General features: G+C 38.1%; 1 protein-coding gene across 5 annotated transcripts in view; it reads left to right on the forward strand.

Annotated features, from left to right (window-relative positions):
* Window positions 1-20,452, forward strand: part of Srbd1 (S1 RNA binding domain 1) — a 250,085-nt gene that overhangs the window by 5,571 nt on the left and 224,062 nt on the right. Inside the window, exon 1 of one of the 5 annotated variants that reach the window (XM_048804451.1) lies at window positions 14,740-14,809. The exons of 3 other annotated variants lie outside the window; for them this stretch is intronic. The gene's annotated coding sequence lies outside the window, so the exon portion shown is untranslated. Of the gene's footprint in view, window positions 1-14,739; window positions 14,810-20,452 lie in introns of those variants that run through there. One more of the 5 variants, XM_015479708.2, reaches the window with a different exon arrangement.

The raw sequence follows: 20,452 nt of genomic DNA on the forward strand, positions 1-20,452 counted from the left end.
GATTCCCACTTACCTGGGAACTTACTGGTGCACCACCCTGACTGCTGAAAGTTCTGGATCCTGGGTTCGAGGAATATGTTCCCCGTGCGGGCCACCAACTGTCGCGACCCCTCGCCGGCAAGGGAAACACGACACAGGATTCTTCTTTCAACAGTTTATTCAGGCCTTGAGTCATGTATCATCTTCTAGCACCCGCCCGCCACCACACCCAAGCACAGCTTAATAAAGCCCCCCCATCCCAATCCTAAGCCGCCACGTGGATCTCTCTCATAGGGTGGTAAGGGATTGCGCGCCAACTCTCCATAAAAGGAGTTGTTTATCACAGGCCACAGTGGAAGCCGGCGCCATCTTCTAATGGCGGCCACGGTCTATAAGAATGGCTTACCACACTTTATAATAATAAAAACAATAATGGTGCATCTTGTAATTGATGGCATCTTAGGTTTGATAAAATAAATTATTTGCCCATTTGTTTGTATAAGCATAGAATTTTCTCTGAAAAATGTCTCAAGAGCCAGGCATGGTGGCACACACCTGTAATCCCAGCATTTTGTGAGGCCGAGACAGGAGGATCATGAGTTCAAAGCCAGCTTCAGCAAAAGTGAGGTGCTAAGCGACTCAGTGAGACCCTGTCTCTAAATAAAATACACAGTAGGACTGGTGATGTGGCTCAGTGGTTGAGTGTCCCTGAGTTCAATCCCTGGTACCAGAAAAAAAAAAGAAGAAGAAGATTCTCAAGAAACTAGTAAAATAGATTGCTCATGGGTAGGGGAACTAAACTATATTGTTGGGGAACAGAGGTGACAGAATTTCTGTTTCATTTCCTTTGTATTTTTTACATTTTGAATCATAATATTATGTTAACAAAACATTTGAACAATGAATTCAAATTTTAAAGGTAAGACTGGATGTGAGTTGTTTGGATACCCCTACTTCATGCAGATCTGTACATAGTTTTCTGTTCCTTCCTAGAAATTGCCAGAGAGCACTGGGAAGGTAGAATTGTGCCTTTATGTGTCCTGCTCTTCATCCAGAGTCCAGCACGGTGCCTGGTCAGGGACTAACTCCAACTGATATTGTTTATTTCTCCCAAGGTGTCGGTCACTTGTAAATCATTAGCCAGATCCTTTGTTGGGTTAAAATTTAGTTCAATATAACAGTTTCTCTCATTATTGCCTTTACCTTCCTGTTGATAAAATTTTTCCATAAGGCAAGGCATAAATATATCTGATGTTCTGCTTTTATTAGATTTTGGCTTCCAACACAACCATTGAGCAGCATCTAGGGAATGAAGAGAAAAACATCTTTAAAAGACAAGAAAAACAGTTTAATTGGTGCCAATGCACTTGACAATAACTGAGTTACCATGATAGCTCACACATGGTGTTTGCTAAATGAATCAGGAGGTGACTGCAAGAAGGGACTAGAGGATCCGGCAGTTATGCATGTCACTAAAACACTATTGCTGATTGATTCCTGTTGATGATATTTAGAAATGCAAATACACACTTTTCAGACCATTTTAAAGGTTATATGCACACAAAAAGTCATATTAAATCACAAGTAAGCCAAATCAATCCAAGAAATCCTGAGTGGTACAGAATAACCGGTAACAAGTGCAGAGCTAACATATCAGGCCTCTTCCAAAAAGTAGTATTTTTAGGGCCAGAGTTTTCAATCTTGACAGAGATGGAATCCAAGCCAATGCTGGCTGGGTGTGGAAAAGGGCAGGTTCCAGGGTGGTTACCATCTATTCCTGTTGGCATTTGTGGTTCATTCTTATCAGTAGGCTGGTGCAGGTTGAAGCAAGCTTACCACCCAGGAGTAAAATGAACGGCTTTTGTGGTTTATGTGTTGGGGAATTACAATAACAAAATTTCTAGAATTAGGACAGACCAGAACTTATATAAATTTACTCTTGAGTAACACTGATAATTTAATGTGCAACTAACATAAAACATTTCTCAAATTAAAAAATAGACAACTTGTTCCAGTCTATGGTATAGAATTATGTGGTTTTCTTATTCGAATACCAGATCTTAAGTATTTATTGCTACTAATCTTCTTTCCCACGCTTTCCCTTCAAGAAGGCTTTTCTTTCTCTGTCACACATGTTGTACTGCAGGCTACAATTCTTCCCTAGACCTTGTGCCAGGTATCCTCAGTTAGTTCCTCTAGAGCCATTTGCCACCTTTTTCACCCTGCTTTTTGTCCCAGAAGGCTGACCTCTATAGGAAACCTAACAGGTTCCAGCTCAGTCTGGCCCCTTGGGATGGATCTCAGGAAGCAAAACAAAGGAGAGGAATGAAGTGAGGATTTTTTTTATTCTCCACTTTTGCCAACTCAGGTTGGCTCTGTTCCTTGACCAAACTTTACTGCTTCTCTCAAGGAGACCAACTGTATAGAATTTCCTCCAGCTACAGCAACCATTCCTTCTCCTCATGCCTTTGAGCTCAGGGGTTGCAGCAATGTTCTCTCGCTTTTTCCTGAGGTCCACTTACCGAGTTCCACACCCTTAAGAATAGTTTATCTTAATTTGAATGCAACATTCATCTCCTATTGCGACCCTGATTGATACAATCACTCTCAGGAAACCTAACGTAAATTTGACCAAATGGAAAAAAGGGAGCTTCAAACCAGAGTTTTAAAAGGTGAGACTTGTAGATGGTACACATCACAGTCATCTGGGATTTGATTAAAAGCAGATTCCCAGGCCCCTCTACCTCTGGAAGTCAGACTGCAGGGAGAAATGGTTGGTATGTTAAATAAATTTTCAGTTGATATCTAGACATATTAAAATGGGAAAACATGTCACAAGAATAGATAATTTTAAAAACACACTGCTAATAAAACTAAAGTTGAAAAGAAATCTTATCAAAGAACTAGAGCATTATCCTAATCTCCCACTAGGATTCTAAATGGTCTGCCAAATCTCTTCAGGAAGCCAAAAATAAAACTAAGAACACTAACACAAGATAATGACTAGTGTAAAATTGGTCTTTCAGTGACTAAGAGACTTTCCCTCAGGATGAAAAAGTTCTTTAGAAGTATGACATAAATCCCAGAGGTCAACCATATAAGCATGAAACATTTCTGATGGAAAAATCATTATAAGAAAAATTAAAAGACAAGTAAGAAAAATATTTGCAATAAATAATCTAAGGAACTTAAAACGTTTTTTGAACCCCCCCCCCAATCCCAGTTTTAGAATTTTTTGGATGGGGAGGTGGGATATTTATAGACCTCTTTTACTTCACCGTAGCTGAAAGTCCTGCCTAATTCTTCAAAAACATCAAACTATATCTCAATTGTCTTCTCACGAGACACATAACAAGTAGCATAATGTTAATCAGCTTTCCATCACTATAATAAATACCTGAGACAATCAACTTATAAAGAGAAAAGGTTTATCTTGGATCACAGAACTGAAGGTTCCAGTCTATGACTAACATGGCCCCACTGGGTTTGGGCCTCTAGTGAGGTAGGACATCAGGGCAGGAACATGTGGTGGAATAAAATTGTTCACCTTATGACCAGGAAGCAAGGAAGAGAAGAGAAGAGAGTCCTACAATCCCCTTCAAGGGCACACCTCCAATGGCCTAAAAACTTCCCACTAAGATCCACCTCCTAAAGGTTCCCCCATCTCCCAATAGTGACACTCTGGAGAGCAAATTTTTACTATATGAAATTTTGTGGGACATTTAAAATCCAAACTCTAACAGCATATTTAATATGCTTAATTTTTCCCTGTCCATTTTTGTTTCTGTGAACATTAAATACACACACACACACACATATAATGTTAAAGACCTTTATTTTATTCATTTGTTTATATGCTGCGCTGAGAATCAAACCCAGTGTCTCACACATGCTAGGCATATGCTCTACCACTGAGCCACAACCCTAGTCTTGCCCTATCCATTTTTTTGGTGAAGACACAAGCAATGAAATAGTGTCCTATGACTAGAAAGGTAGAAAGGATAGACAGGGTGAAGGGGAGAAGTAGCGAAAGAGTTTAATAAATGAAAAACAAGTAAGTAACTCATTTCTTTGAATAAACCCGTTTTTCAGAACTTCAGGATTATCTTTAACATCAACTTTACTATTTCAAACATCATTAAAAAGAGTCATAATATATTTCCTTGGTGACCTAAATTATATCAAAACCTCTTTGCTTTTCAGACATTTAGACCATGGCCCCACTTGTATTGACCCCTGTTCATTCAGCCCAAGGATCCGTGTGAGTTGACTTTTTATGGACTTGGGCACAGAGGTAGGTTGGATAGGAGTAGAATGGCAGCTTAGGGTCAGAACAATTTCATTCCCACCAACCCTATTGACTGATATTGTGAACTTCATGCAGATTTCTATTTTCTGTTAGAAATACCTGTGACATATAGTCATGGAGAACAAGCAAGCTTTGCCTAGATCCTGAATCTGTGTGACTTCCTTCAAGAACTAAAGAGAAACAATTTATGTTTCTCCTTCTCTTCCTCTTTTCTTATTTCTCTTCTTTCTCCTTCTTTTCCTTCTTTCTCTTCCTTTTCTCTATCAATTAAATTCAGGCTTATTCTGGTATGCATATGAACACTGCTCTGTTCAGGTATAGCACTCTTTTTGCCTTTTGAGTTGACACTGTCAATTCGGAATGACTTTCTTGTATAGCATTAGAAAAGACTTTAATAGCATTATTCTTCTACTGAATTAAGTATACTATATTTAAATTTTAAAAAAACAACTCAAATTCTTCTTTTACTATATATGAGAAAGTCTGAATATATTGTTTTCACTATATCTTTGAATATGCACTCATTTACACTCTATTACTCTGGACTCCAATTCATCCACTTTATTTGCCAGGAGAGTAAGTGAATTATTTAGAATGCATATGTTATTAAAAAAATATTTTGGGGGTAATCTGTTTGGAGCAATGGATAATTAATACAGTTTTAGTTGAAGTAGGTACTTCATAGAACTTTTTTTTTAGTTTATCAGTTTTTTGACACACCTACTTAATTATCCTCTGTAAATTTGGGTGAATTTCTTAAACTCCCTCAGCACTTCAGTTTTATCATCTTAAAATGGGAATAAATACATCAACTTTTTGCTTCAAAGTTTTTTTTGTTTGTTTGTTTTTGTAGTACATATTGAACCCAAGGTTGCTCTACTACTGAGCTTATCCCCAGCCCTTTTTTAAATTTTATTTTGAGACAGGGTCTTTCTAAATTATCTCCAGGCTGTTCTTGAACTTGTTATTCTCCTGCCTCAGCCTCCTGAGTCACTAGGATTACAGTCATGGGCCAACACACCCAGCTCAAAGAGTTATTTTAAATATGAAAAAAAAAAAAACCCAAAAACTTTAACTAAAAAAGTACATAACGACCTTATTATAGAATCTTTAAAATATTAGGCAATCGATAAGCGTTAGCTATTGTCATTGTTTTCAATTAAAAACTACACTATATATTTAGAGGGGCTAGAGGAACTATGAATATCTGGTCTATCTTTTGAAAAGGTATGTTTAAGGTTAAGATCCTTAAAATTCTGTGTTAAGCTACCATATGCTACAGTTCAATCCTCTAAGCTTCTTAAATCAAGTGCCCATTAAATGTTATTCTTTTTGTAGTGTACAGAACACTCTGTTGGGATCAAAAATTGTTGCTTTCACACACACATAGATGCCACCTTACACTCATTAATTTGGAATCTCATAATCTAGAATGAGAATAGGCATTTAAAAGAAGCTCTGCTGGTGATTCTTACGTGCATTAGAATATAAGAAGTAGCCAAATCTGATGGTACACACCTGTAATTCCATTGGCTTGGGAGGTTGAGATAGAAGGATTGCAAGTTCAAAGCCAGCCTCAGCAATGGCAAGGCACTAAGTAACTCAGTGAGACCCTGTCTCTAAATAAAATACAAAAATAGGTCTGGGGATGAGGCTCAGTGGTTGAGTGCCCTGAGTTCAATCCCTGGTACCAAAAAAAAAAAAAGAAAAGAAAAGAAGATATATATGTATATATACACACATATGAAGTGTTAGCTAATGATTTCTAGAAACAGGCCTGAAAGTTATAGGAGTTGTAGACCTAGAATCACTAAACTGAGAAAAGCTCATGGTAGAAAGTTATTAAAGGCCCTTATATATACAATCCATACTTTTAAAGTCTAACTTGCAGGATCCAGCAGCAATTTCTTGGTAAACTATCAGGATTTAGGATTTAGTCTAAACAAATAAGCCATTATGGCTTAGCTAACTTTTTATATTATTTCCTAAAATGTATAAATACCAGTTTCTCCATTTTATAGGATTACTTTAGAATGCTAAGTTAATGTATTTAAAACTCATACTTTTATCATCTTTCACTGTGAAATGAGGTCATTTTTCTAAACACAATGTTTTCTGTCTTGAGTGATGCTGGTAATTAGAATTTTGGTATTAGTGATGAGGTATTAGTGATTTTGATTCCTTCTGTCAGCTAGACTCTTGAATGACACTTGTCTTTGGTTATTTTCTTTGTAGCCAAAGAAGGAATCATTTTTCTGTGTGCTACTCTGTTGGCAATTGCCTGTGATAAATTAGATGTGTGTGTGTGTGTGTGTGTGTGTGTTTTCTACAGTACTAGGGATTGAACTCAGGGGAGCTCTACTGCTGAGCTACATTCTGAGCCCTTTTGATTTTGAGGTAAGGTCTCCCTAAGTTGCCAAGGATGGCCTTGAACTTGAGATCCTCCTCCCTCAGCCTACCAAGTAGCTGGGATTACAGATTGTGTCACCGTGATCAGCTAATAAATTACAATTCTTAGAACCAGATTTCATATTTGATAAAATATGATAAGGGACTAGGATTTACAATAATGGGAATCTTTAAAATTCAATAATCAAAAATACAGTTAAAGTTTGATAAAAGATTTGAATAGACACTTCATCTAAGAAGATATATAGCTGAAAAATAAATATATTAGTAATAAACATCATTAGTCATTAGGAAGATACAAATTGAAACTATAACAAAATCCTTATTTACTTACTCAAATGGTAAAAAGAAATTAAAAAACTGACAATATTAAGTTCTGGCAAGGATGTGGTACAAGTTGAATGGTAACTGTACCATTTTGCATGTACCATGGAAAACAATTTAGTAGTTTCTTATACAACTAAACACATACTACATCATTCAGCAACCTATTTCTAGATATTTATTTACTATAGAGAAATGAAAATATGTTTACATAGAAACTTGTACATGGATGTTCACAGTGGCATTATTCATGATAGCTTAACATGGAAACAACTAAATGTTTAACTGGTAAATGGATTATCAAACTGGTACATCCATACAATGGAACTCTGGCTGTAAAAAGAAAGAAACTGATAAATATAATGACATGGATTAATCTCAAATGTATTATACTGAAAGAAATCAGATGGGAATGGTCACATACTCTGGGATTCCATTTATATGACTTTCTGGGAAAGGTAAAATTATTGGAACACAGAGCTAATTATTAGTTGCCTAGGGTGGAGGGAGGGGTTTTGGGGGTTTATGGAAGATATAGAACACTATATATATTTTTTTCAGTTGTTGATGGACTTTTATTCATTTATTTATATGAGGTGCTGAGGTTCAAACCCAGTGCCTAACACATGCTAGGCAAGCACTCTATCACTGAGCCACAATACAGCCCCTAGAACACTATGTTTTGATTAATTGTGATGGTGGTTACACAACTATATATGTTTATCTGAATAAAAAAGTAGTTTTATTCTATGTAAATTACAACTCAATAAACCTAACTTTAAAAAAGTATGGACAAACTTGGACATAGACTGATATGATACACAAGTTTTTCTGAATTTGAATTCCATTTAGTGTGTGAAAGCTCTAGTATTAAAATTATGATTATAGCCATTCCTGGATAAATGTTTCAGGCAAGCATTTTGCAGGACAGTTTCAATTTGTTGTGCTGGGATACGGACCAAAGGTACTAGATATAAAACCTCGTTCTGATAAAGAATCTCCAGATGTGTCTCTGTGTAATTAGTCTACATTAAACTAAAATAAGTCCAGCCCCACTATGCTGCCATTTATCTTTTTTGGCAACTCAACTAACCATGCCATCATTAAGATCTAAATGAGCCCTTTGGGGTTTCCATACTTAGATCTCAGGCCATTTAGTGGAATTTTTAGACCTTTGAGGTGGTCCCTGGACACTACTGATGAGAATTCACCACAAGATAATGTCATAATTTGTCTGCTCCTGAGAACAATGAATTGTGTGCTTCTTATTGAATTTGCTAGGCAAAGTGATGAGTGGACCATGCAATAGATACAGCATTTTCATCTTTGTTTATGCTTTTTATGGATCTCAATCTTATTTCTAATTGCATTCGTTAAAAAATACCTTGAGATATTAGAAAAAGAGTAGGATAAAACATTAAAAATTTCAAGTGTCTGCCTCAAGATAGAAATTATATTTCTATATACAGGTCCCATAATTTAACTTCCTATGAGAAATTTAAATATTTGATTTCAATTCCTTGAAAAATCTATATAATCAAATTCCTTGGGCTTAATTTATGCTTTCCCAAGATCCATTTGATACTCAATTGATAGTCTGGATTTTAATCCCTTGGATCTTTCTTCTAAGAAATACAGACAAATTTATTTTGGGCTAGAAAAATGGCCTCCATGATGGACTAGGACATTGGTATTATGCTGCTGCTTCTAATCAGATTTAGGAGTAACAGGACAGGCCAAGTTTGGGAACTCCACCTACCAACCGAATCTTAACAAGAAACCCATTTCTCATGTGGGAAACAAAGGCAGGTTCCTTTTTGTTTTAGAATCTCTAAGATTTTGCAGGAAATCTCTAAATTACTGGTTGAATTCGTCTTTGAAGCTCATTGAAACTAGTAACTTGTCGTTTAGGAATGAGAGCTTCTTATAGTGAGAAGAGGGGATAGGGAGGAGCTAATATGGAAATTTATGAAACAGGACACAGTTACAGTTGTGTATCTTCCAATCTGAAACATTCTTCCACCATTCTAATTATATCAGTGAGGATTCTCCAGAGAAACAACAAATATGAGAGACAGACAGATGAGAGGGGATTTATTAAGAGAATTGGCTCATGAAATTATGGAGGCCATAAATGGTACCATAGGCCACCTGAAAGCTGGAGAACCAATGTAGCTGGAAACATGGGCTGATCCAAAGGTCTCAAAATCAGGGGAGGTAATGACTAAACCCTTCGTCCAAGGCCGAATATGTAAGAAACTCAAGGGCCACGAGCACAAGTTCTGGAGTACAAAGGCCAGAGAATCTCGAGTTCTAATGTCCAAGGGCAGATAAAATGCATGTTTCCACTCCAGAACAGAGAGAGAAAATTCCACCTTCCTCTCCTTTTTGCTCTGTCCACATTGGGTGAGGAAGGATCTTCTTTATTTAGTCCACAAGTTCAACTGCCAGTCTCTTCTGGAAATACCTCATCGGCTTATCCAGAAACAATGCTGTGCCAGCCATCAGGCCATGTCTTAATTCAGTTAAGTTGACAGCTAAAATTAATTATCACACTAAGTGATTGTCTCTAAGGGGGAAAATGTTTGAATCACCAGAAGTATAGTCAGTTTTATAAATGGGAACCTAGCTGGAATAGGAGTTCTAGTAACTTTTCTAGAATGAGGAAGGATTTTTTTATTTTTATTTTTTTAACTCCAGGCACATTTTTGGGTTCAGGGATTAGTCTATTGTCTTATTGAGTATTTGTCAAGCATTACTAGCCACTGAGTAGGTGAATGGAGAGGATGGAGGTGGGTTGGGGATAAAAAATGCACAAGACTTAGTTTCTAGATCCAAGTATCTTACACTTTAGTGGGTGAAACAGTTGCATCTATGTTAAGAATTTTTGCTTCTGTGGAATTTCAATTAGTTCAAAGCCAATAAAGAAAATGGCCTTGCTATGTTTCAGGTGGTTAGACAGTACTTTATTTAGTGTATTTAGAGATTCAACTGTTTCTGAATGTCTCAAGGATTCAAAGTATTGCAGGGGCCACCATAGTTGAAAAAAGAAAGATCTTTGCTTCACATTTATGGTATATGGATATCTTTAAAAGTACTGGCTTTGGAGTAAAGCATATCACTGGTTCTGAATCCCACATCTGCAATTTAGTACTGATGTGACTTTATATGAATTATTTAACTTCTCTATTCCTCATTTTCCTCATTTATAAAAAGGGGGAGATAGCAAGAGCTCCTTTAGCTGATATGTGAATTAATTACATAAATACATGTAAAAGCATTAAGTTAGTGTCTGACACGTGGCAGGTAATTAATAAGGGTAAATTATTACTTTTTTTGTGTGTGTGTATGTGTGGTGCTGGGGATTAAATCCAGGGCCTTGTGCATTTGAGGCAAACACTCTACCAACTGAGTTATATCCCCAGCCAAGATTAAATTATTATTATCATTATTATTATTATGATGTTCTCCCTGGAGAGACCAAACACATAGAAAGAATTTGAAAACATTGACAATAGCATACAAATAATAATTTACTAAAAAGTATCATATAAAGAGCTGTATTTTTTTTTTTTTTGGGTCCTGGGAATTGAACTTAGGGGCAATCAACCACTGAGCCACATCCCCAACCCTATTTCGTATTTTATTTAGAGACAAGGTCTCGCTGAGTCGCTTAGCGCCTAGCTGTTGTTGAGGCTGGCTTTGAACTGAAGATTCTCCTGTCCCAGCCTCCCAAGCTGCTGAGATTATAGGTGAGCGCCACTGCGCCTGGCTAAGAGCTGTATGTTTTGAAGCAATAAAATAAATAATCCCTAAGCAAATCCAAAGCATGTTTTAATTGCTCCCTGATTGCATAATTTCAGGGGGTGTCCAGATTACTCCAGCTCTGTGTCTAAATCCATGAATTTCTTGGAATTCAGCACTTGAGATCCAAAGGTAAATAATAAATTGGGCAAGGTTCTAGACAGAAAAGGCAGTTTTAGTGGTAGGGCCTGGTTTATACTTAACTGATTACAAATATCCTGTGACAGCTCTTAGTGGGAGTGGCTCTCTTGTAAAATTCCAAGGGAAATGTTCTCTGGACAGTTTTACTTGTCTTTGGATTAAGACACCAGCTACATATTTTAATTTTAGAGGATTCTGACCTAAGTTTTATTTTTCTCAGATGTTTGATGCCTAAAATCCTACCAGACTTTTCATTTTAGCTTAGTAATCTTTTCTTTCCCAGGTAAAAGGCAAATATCCTTGATGTGGGTCAAGGTCCAACATACGATGGTCAATCCCTACTTTCTTCCTGGATATGTAGTGTGGCTACTACCTGCTTAACTCTAGAGTAGTCTCTAGATTATTACTTGGGTCTTTGTCTCTTGTGGCTATATCTATTTTCTAGTCTTGTTTGTAAATTCTCCAGGGCAGGAACTATGTCAAAAGACTGTAGATCTGGGCACAGTGGTGTGTACCTACAATCCTAGCCCCTTGGGAAGCTGAAGCAGGAGGATCCCAAGTTTGAGGCTACTCTCAGCAACTTACCCAGACCCTGTCTCAAAATTAAAAAATAAAATGATCTGGGAATGCAGCTCAGTGACAGTGCACTTGCCTAGCATGTGCAAGGTCCTGGGTTGAATCTCCAGTACTAGAAGAAAGGAAGAAAGGAAAGAAAGAAGAAAGAAGCTTTGTAGTATATTGATTCACCTTGACCCTTAATACACTTACCTTAAATTTGTCTGGCACAAAGCAATATCAAAAGGAGGTAACTAGTGAATAATTGTGGTTGATTTTTATGATGTGGTTTATTTTCCTATAACCCTGGACTGTAACATGTTCCCTAGTATTCATTCGGGACTATAAATTATAAAATACACAAACTATGATTGTAGCAAACATTTACAGACTTTCTGAAACCAGCCGCAAAAAGCAACATAAGAATGGAAATTAAGAAAGAAAAAAATCCCTAAGCAACCTTAGAAAATGATCTTTAGTGGCCAATGGTTTCAGATATAGAAGATTAGATTTACCAAGTTTAAAAAGAGCCCTGCTTTTATTCCCATCACAAAATATATCCAGTAAAATGTGTGCTTGCTTTGGATGAATTATTAGCAAGGCCCACTCCTGGGTCATTTCAGTACTTTTGCTAGGCTCTTCCATACTCAGAGTCCAGGAAATGAGTGAGTAGCAGTGGGAAGCTGCTCTTTAGAACCTTCTAAAACAAATCCATGGGGTTTTGACTTTAGCAGTAAAGTCTAATCTAGATAAAAGGCTCTTTTCTCTATTTTAACAATTTAATTAGTTTCTGTGGGCTTGGTTTAGAAACCTGGTAAAAACCATGAAACTAAAGACAAGTCATTTTACATATATACTGAGCACTGATTTTAGGATGTGTACAACAGTAAACAGAAAGAATTGATTGGGGGTGAGCTCGGTGACACAGGTCTGCAATTCCAGCTGCTCAGGAGCCTGAAGCAGGAGGATTGTGAGTTCAAATCCAGCCTCATCAAAAGTGAGGTGCTAAGCAACTCAGTGACACCTTGTCTCTAATTCAAAAAGGGCTGGGGATGTGGATCAGGAATTGAGTGGCCCTGAGTTCAATCCCTGGTATCACCCCCCACCCCGCCCCGCCAAAAAAAAAAAAAAAAAAAAGAAAGAAAGAAAGAAAGAATTGATGGGAAGCAATTTTTCTTTTTTGTGGTACTTACACTGATACCTCCGGTTAGTTCTGCTTCCTCACATGTTGAAGTATAACATTAGAAAAGCATTCTGAGGCAAGCATATAAAACAGAGTTTATTTAAAAAGGGGTAACATAGACTTCTACTGGGAGGGAGAAGGGGGCCATACCTGGTATCCTGGTATCCCCAGAAGTGAGGGCAGTCTGCCTTTTTATATGTCCTAGGATTCCTTTGTTCTCCTATGCTCTTCCCCTTATCTCTCTCCTTCCTGCATACGTGACTATGCCCCAGAAATGCTGGGTGGGATGCCCAAAAGGTGGGAAACAGGTGGGCTGGAGGGCCCAGGGCCAATTAATTATCAATTTCCTGTCTGCTCTGGAGTTGCTTCGTTAACAATTTTTTAAAAATATTTATTTTTAAGTGGTAGTTGTCAATACCTTTATTTTTTTATGTGGTGCTGAGATTCAAACCCAGGGCCTCGCACACGATAGGCGAGTGCTCTACAGCTGAGCCACAACCCCAGCCCCACATTATTAACAATTCTTTAGGATGGGCTGCACAGGCCAGGCTTTGGGGACATTAACATTTCAATCTCCCAGGTGTAGTTTCAGACTTCCTGGACTCAAATAGGACTCCATTTTCTCCATCAGACCTGATTTACCTACCTACACTAACTACCTGTCTTTAAAGCTGGCTTCAACGCTTGCTCAGTAAGTAATCTACTGATAAGCTACATCCTCAGCCCTTTTTATTTTCAAAGAAGGGGTCTGGCTAAATTGCCCAGGTTGGCCTTCAATTTGAGATGCTCCTGCATCAGCCTCCCTAGTAGCTGGGGTTAGAGTGGGAAGCAATTCTTCAGTGGAAAAAAAAAAAGGTGGGGTTCAGGGCATGGAAGCAGCATTAAGATATTTATGCCTCATTGATTAAAAAGCAGGTGCTACTTTTGTATTGTGGCAAGGGCAATGGAAACGCCGAATCTAGAATAAGACCCACCTAGGATATTGGGTTACCAGGAATTAAGTCACAGCACTTTCCAAATAATCTGAAAATGAAATGGGGTAGGGTTTTTCTATTCTTGCCCAAGAAGTACAGGGTCTGCCATTTGCCTAAAGTAAATCAATTCATTCCAGCATTTACTCCTAGTTTGCTGGGTATCTGAACAGGTAAAGGACTGGTGGAAGGTGAAGGCAGTTGAAACAGCTCCAAAAACATAAGGCAGGCCAGGTGCAGGGGCGGCCCCCTGTCATCCAAGCCGCTCAGGAGGCTGAGGCATCTCAAATTCAAAGCCAACTTCAGCAACTCTGTGAGGCCCTAAGCAACTTACCGAGACCCTGTCTCAAAATAAAACATGAAAAGGGCTGGGGATGTGGCCCTGTGATGAAGAGCCCCTGGGTTCTGTCCTTGGTACCAAAGGAGATGGGGGGGGGGCAATTTGCACAAAGCCCGGGGGCAGACTTAGATTTGTTTGATACTTCTACTACGAAGTTCCTGAGAGAACCCAGTTTTCAAATCGGTATACTTGGCAGTGTACCCAGCTACTTGAATGACCAAAGTAAGTTAGTGATGAGTCCAGGGTTTAAGTTTTCCATTAAGGTAGCTGAAGAAGAACTTTGGTTAGAGGCGACAAGATTTGGATCTATCTTAAAGACTAGAGCAAAATCCATATTTCAGGCCTTAGGAAATAAAGATGTGAAATTAACGGCGCTTTAAACAAAAAAATAAAGCTAAAATGTTTTTTATTTTTTCACGGTAAATGAATAATGCAAATGAAAAGAACCGTCCTTGATTGGACTTAACATAGGATAGATGAAAATAAAGCGGGTCAAAGAAAGAGCATTGGCAGCACCCTAACCCCACGCCCGAGGGATCCAGGGAAACGCAGCCCAGCTGACTCACAGCCCAGGAGCCAGGATCACCTCTACACTCCCTCAGGATCCCAGCTCCGGCCCCGCCTCCATCCTGTTTGGCTCCGCCCCATTTCGTCTGCGCCGCGACTTGGCTCGACGTTTTTACCTTCGTCCGGGAAAACTGAGGCGGGACTTCCGGCATTTGAAAAACTTCCGGCGGGAACCGGAAGATATAGTAGCACAGAATCCGCGGTCTTCCGACACGCCGGGCGGGAAGGTGAGCTGTGGGTCCGCCAGAGCGGCAGTTCTTTGGGCCCCAAAGAGCCGGCGTCCGGGCTCCGGCATTTTCGAGGCCACTTAAAAAGTTCCAAGCGCCCATTTGGGAACTAACACTCCCCCTACTTTTTTAAAAGTGAGAGGTTTCATTACATTTTACTGTATCTCATAACCTATACCCGGAGAATCTCCTAGCTGCTGCGTGTCACCTGGCGCGTCTTCTAATTGCAGCTCAGAGGGGCAAACATGGGAAAGCCCGGGCAGAGTTAGATTGTTTTATACCTCGAAGATGAGGGAGGAAGCACCCTTTCACTATCAGATCGTGGCCCTGTCTGCATCAGCTGCATTTTCAGCAATGTGCTGGGCATCTAGGAGGCGCTTGAATAACTTAGGGAAGATGAACGGGAACTCCAGGCAACTTTCCTCGAGCCTCCCACGTTACAGCATGTCATTAATGTAATTTTTATGAAATGGGAAACAAGGCTAGTCTTGCTGTTTGGGGCGCTGGTTTCTAGTCCTTTGCCATGTATTTTTTTGAGTAACCCATTTCACCTTCTCTAGCGTCAGGATTCTCATTGATTAAAAAAATAAACAAATAAATGGCAGTACGGCAGGGCTGTCTGATCCCAGAGGCACTTTCTAACTCGAATTTTGTTTTTATGACTTGGGCATTTGTGTTAACATTTGAAGCCCTTCTGTTGGTTTCCTCTGGGGAACTTCTTTAGATGCCTTTTAAGAAAGTATTCCTCCTCAGTCTCCTTGAATTTTAGTGTTTTCCCCCCTATTTTAAGATTCATGTATAGGTCCTTTTGCCCCTTGTTTCCACTTTTCACTTGCCCTAGTTTAGTGCCTCCTCCCTTAGTAACATCACAGCAACCTACTAATTATTGGTTTGGAATATGTTCGTGTGCCCATAGAGATAAGATAACTTGGAAGAGGGAAAATCCTAGATCGCTGAAGAATAGAAATGTTCTCAATGTGCCTTTTCAAGACAGCAGTGAATGCCAAATATTGTATTGCCTAATAGGGATAGAAAGTAAATTCATATTTCTCTTTAGAGCCCTTTTGTATATATTTTTATGTTTATTTAATGAATAGTTATAGAGAAATCAGTAAGTGCTAGGCTCAGTGTGATATGAAAGTAAGACAAAATGTTTCCTTCCTTCATGTTCTTCACTACATTAATAAAATAGTAAAACAAAATAATTTTAGATTATGTTATATATTGCTGTATAAAAGAAATAAATAGGGCTTTAAAAAAATACAGTGTAACTGAGAAGCTCATACTATGCCTAAGGTGGTGAGAGGATCCACACATTTGATGAGCAGAAGAAGTAGAGTGACCCTGAGTTGGGAAAGAATTATGCTTGTTAGAGGGAATGAAAGAAGGTGACTGGAGTTTAGGAGCTACAACAAATGGTAAATATGATTAGGAAGGGAGGCAGGGGTCAAATCTGCAGGGCATTATAGAAAACCATGGTAAAAAATATGATTGGATTCTGAGTGAAGGATGAGATAGGAAGTCATTAAGTGTTTTTTAAAGCATTTTCAAATCATGTTTTAGGATGATATGTGAAGAATGGGTTGTAAGGGCAAGAGCATGGAAGCCAGGAGTGTGGTTGGGGAGAGTGCCATAGTGCAGGTGAGAGATGTGATACTATAGTTTGAATGTATCCCCCCAGAGTTCACATGTTGAACACTTAATTTGCAATTCATATATTGGTAGAATTTGGAGGTAGGGTCTTTGGGAGATAATTTGGGTTAGATGAGATTATGACGCTGGTGCCCTCATTATGGGATCAGTGGCATTATAAAAGAGGGAGGGAAATCTGAATTGGAAAGCTCTCTTTTTCTGGAAAGCTCTTTCTCTAGTGTGTGATGCCTTCTGCCAGGATATGACTCAGGAAGAAGGCCGAGGGCTGGGGTTGTGGCTCAGTGGTAGAACTCTTGCCTAGAAACTGTGAGGCACTGGGTTTGATCCTCAGTACTGCATAAAATAAATAAATAAAATAAAGGTATTGTGTCCATCTACAACTTTAAAAAGAAAAGGTCGACTTCACAACCACTAGTCTGTAGTTATTCTGAAATAACAACAGGAAACAGACTCAAGGACCAAATATCCACTGAAGATTATAGAGAGATATTTTGGAGGAAAAATTTATGTGACTTACTAATAAACTGGATATAAGAGATGGAAGAGAAAAAAAATTTCACAGTGTTTTGGCTTAACAAATGATGGATATGTTCATTGTCTTGATTGTGGTGATGTGTATACATATGTCAAAATTTACCAGATTCGAACCTTTTAGAAGTATTCAGTGTACTGAATGTCATTTGTACCTTAGTGAAGCTGTAAGAAAAATTCCAAGTTCTGGCTCAGCAAATAGATGGATTCTGATGCCATTTTCTGAGATGGGAAGGACTCTGGTAGAAATGTGTTTTAGGGCAGGGAATGGTTATCAAGCTTTCTGTTCTGTTTTTTTTTTTTTTTTATCTTAGTTAACTATGAGACATCTAAATAGTTTCAGAGGCAGGAATTTTATTATGTAAATCAGAATCTTAAAGGCAAGGTTTGGGATGGAGGAATTAGGATTGTTTAGTAGGTGATATAGGTACAGTCATGTGCTGAATAACAGTAATGTTGATGATAGATGCCAGTGATGGATGCATATATGCTTGAAGGTGATCCAAGAAGATTGTATCACCTGATGATGTCATAGCTGTAGTTTGTGAAAGTACACTATGATGTTTGCATGATAATAAAATTCCCTAATGATGCATTTTTCAGAATGTGTCCCTATTGTTAAGTGACACTTGACTGAACTGAAAACATGGAAATGGCTAGGTGTACCTGAAATCCTAGTAACTTGGGAGGCTGAGGCAGGAGGATTGCAAGTTCGAGGCTAACCTCAACAACTTAATGAGATGGTGTCTCAAAAAACAGTCAAAAAAAAGGACTGGGAATGTAGCTCAGTAGTAAAACACCCCTGGGTTCAATCTCCAGTACCAAAAACCAAAAACAACAAGACAAAACAATTGAAGAAAAAGCCCCAAACATGGAAATGGGTGCCATAATAATTTTTATGATATGAAGAGGACATGATAGGAGAAACAGGCCCTTTAAGGACCTTGGTCTTTAAACTGGAGCAAACACACCTCTGGGAGTATAACTGGCATGAATAATTTGTAATAAATGATTTTTAGGTCTCAGCTTCTGTATATATGAATACTTTCTAAAATGGATCTGCTTGTAATTGGCCTCTGTTCTAATACAGATTCTCCTTTTCTGTCTCCCTTTTTACAGTCATATTTTTTCCCACCAATGAAAATAAATGTTTCCATTTTACCCATCTTTCTATGTGCATTGTGTCTAGGGTATCTAATAAAGGGATAGTTGGAAATATTAGTTTCAGGGAAGCCTTCTTTAAGACTAGTTGTTAATCAAACGTAAGCCTGCCAAAGGTTTTTTTTTTTTTTTTTTTTTTGGGGTCTTGAACTCAGCAACATCTTCAGTCCTTTTTATTTTTTGTTTTGAAACAGGATCTCAGTAAGTTGCTGAGAGTCTTGCTAAGTTGTCAAAGCTGGTTGCAAATTTGCAGTCCTTCTGTTTCAGCCTCCCACACTGGGAGGGATTACAAGCATGCACCACCATGCCCAGCTTGTCTTTCCCTATTTTAAATGCATTTCTGTTAAGGTTAAAATGTGGAGATAGAATTGGTATATGATGGTCTTTGTGGTATAGTAGCTCCCTCATCCTTAGAAAATACACGTCTAGACCCCAGGTGGATACTTGATATCTTAAATAGTACTGAACCCTGGATATATGCCATGTGTTTTTTTTCTATACTACTTATGATAGTTAATTTTTAAATAAGGCATAGTAAGAGATTAATAATAACTAATAGTAAAATAGAATAATTATAACAATATATTGTGATAAAATTGCCAGCATTGCTACTCTTGTGCTTTGAGGCTATTATTAAATAAAATTAGGTTTCCATGAACACAAGCATTGTGATCTTATGACAGTCCATCTAATAACCAAGATGACTGCTAAGTGATTAATTGGTATGGGTAGTTTATACAATATGGATGTGCTGGACAAAGGGATGAGTCATGTCCTTAAAGAGTAAGGTGGAGATTTAATTACATTACTTGGGACAGTATGCAGTTTAAAACATAAGGATTATTCATTTCTGGAATTTTCTGTTTAATATTTTTGGATTGCAGTTGACTGAGGTAACAAACTGTAGAAATCAAAACCCTGGGTAAAGGGGGAACTACTTTACGTTGTAGATTGGGGTGATAGGAATGGTTATAAGGTGATCTGGGTGGGTTGTTTGATGAAGAGCATAGAACCTACAGTTTTTCACTTTGGGTGTGGTCAGATCCTCCTGAAAAAAGCCTTCCCATTGTTTGCCCTTAGAGGGCAAGGATCTGACTGGTGGCATACTGGGTTCTTAGTGGAAGAAGAGTACTGGAAGATTCTGCATTTAGCATACAGTCTGTATGGTTCACATGTACATAGTTGCACTTGGTATACTTTAGTCTGGAGATTCTAGTTTACCTTCTCTGGAAATTAAACTAGACCTTTTCCTAGGGCAGTTGTCTACTGGCATGTTGGGTAGGGGACCTAGATATATAACCTTGTGTGACATAGCTTATACCGAACCTCCCCATCCTTGTTCTCAAAGATGTCAGCACTGCTTCTGGAATTTTGAGTCATGCCCAGGAAAAGCTGTGTTTCCTTACACCTACTCAAGATTATGAATAGTTGTCTTTGTTTTTTGTAGCACTTTTTTAGTTTTATTTTGTGTGTTTTAAATAATTAGTCATTGTGGAATATATTTTTGTTCATGGTGTGGAGGTGGGAATTAAACACTTGTTTTTCTTAGAGGAATACCTGATTGTCTCAATACTGATTAATATGTTTTTGCCCTGCCCTGATTTGAATTGCCACCCCTGTCAAAACTAACTTCCTCTGTTTTATTTTATTTTATATTTTTGGTGTTGTGAATCAAACCTAGGGCCTTGTACATGCAAGGCAGACACTCTACGAACTTTAGCCCCAGCTTGTTTTATTTTATTTTTATTCTGGTAAATTACATATAACACAGAAATCAGAGTTACCTGTTATGTTATGAACAATATTTAGAACTACTCATTTAAGGAAGGATTACCTGCATAACCATATCGAAAAGAATGTGAAGGCAAAGATGGGAGGTTTTTTTTTGTCTACTTCCTTGGGACTGTTTTCCTTCCTGGTTTCCTCTGAGTGCTGTTCTTTCTGCCCAGTAATTCTATACTTACTGGACAGATATGAGCTATTTCTGCTGGGGAAACATGTTCCCATTTGTGACAATTCTCCACCAGAGGCACTATAATATATGACTGGTTTAGAACCTTAAACATATCAGAGTTTAAGGGTTCTAAACATATCGGAGTCTAATGTACTTTTTTATGTTCTGACACACGATCTTTAGGAAATAAATCTTTGCAGCTTCAGTAAATTTATTTCCTGTATTTTGTGATGCCTCTTGCTATCTGTCTGGATTTTTTTCTATAGATGAGCCTTTGAATCTGGTAAATATTTTTAGTGGCATAGTGATTAATCATTTTATTTAACTATGAACTATTATTATAA

Source organism: Marmota marmota, unplaced genomic scaffold (genome assembly GCF_001458135.2).
Source record: "Marmota marmota marmota unplaced genomic scaffold, marMar, whole genome shotgun sequence".
NCBI lineage: Eukaryota > Metazoa > Chordata > Mammalia > Rodentia > Sciuridae > Marmota > Marmota marmota.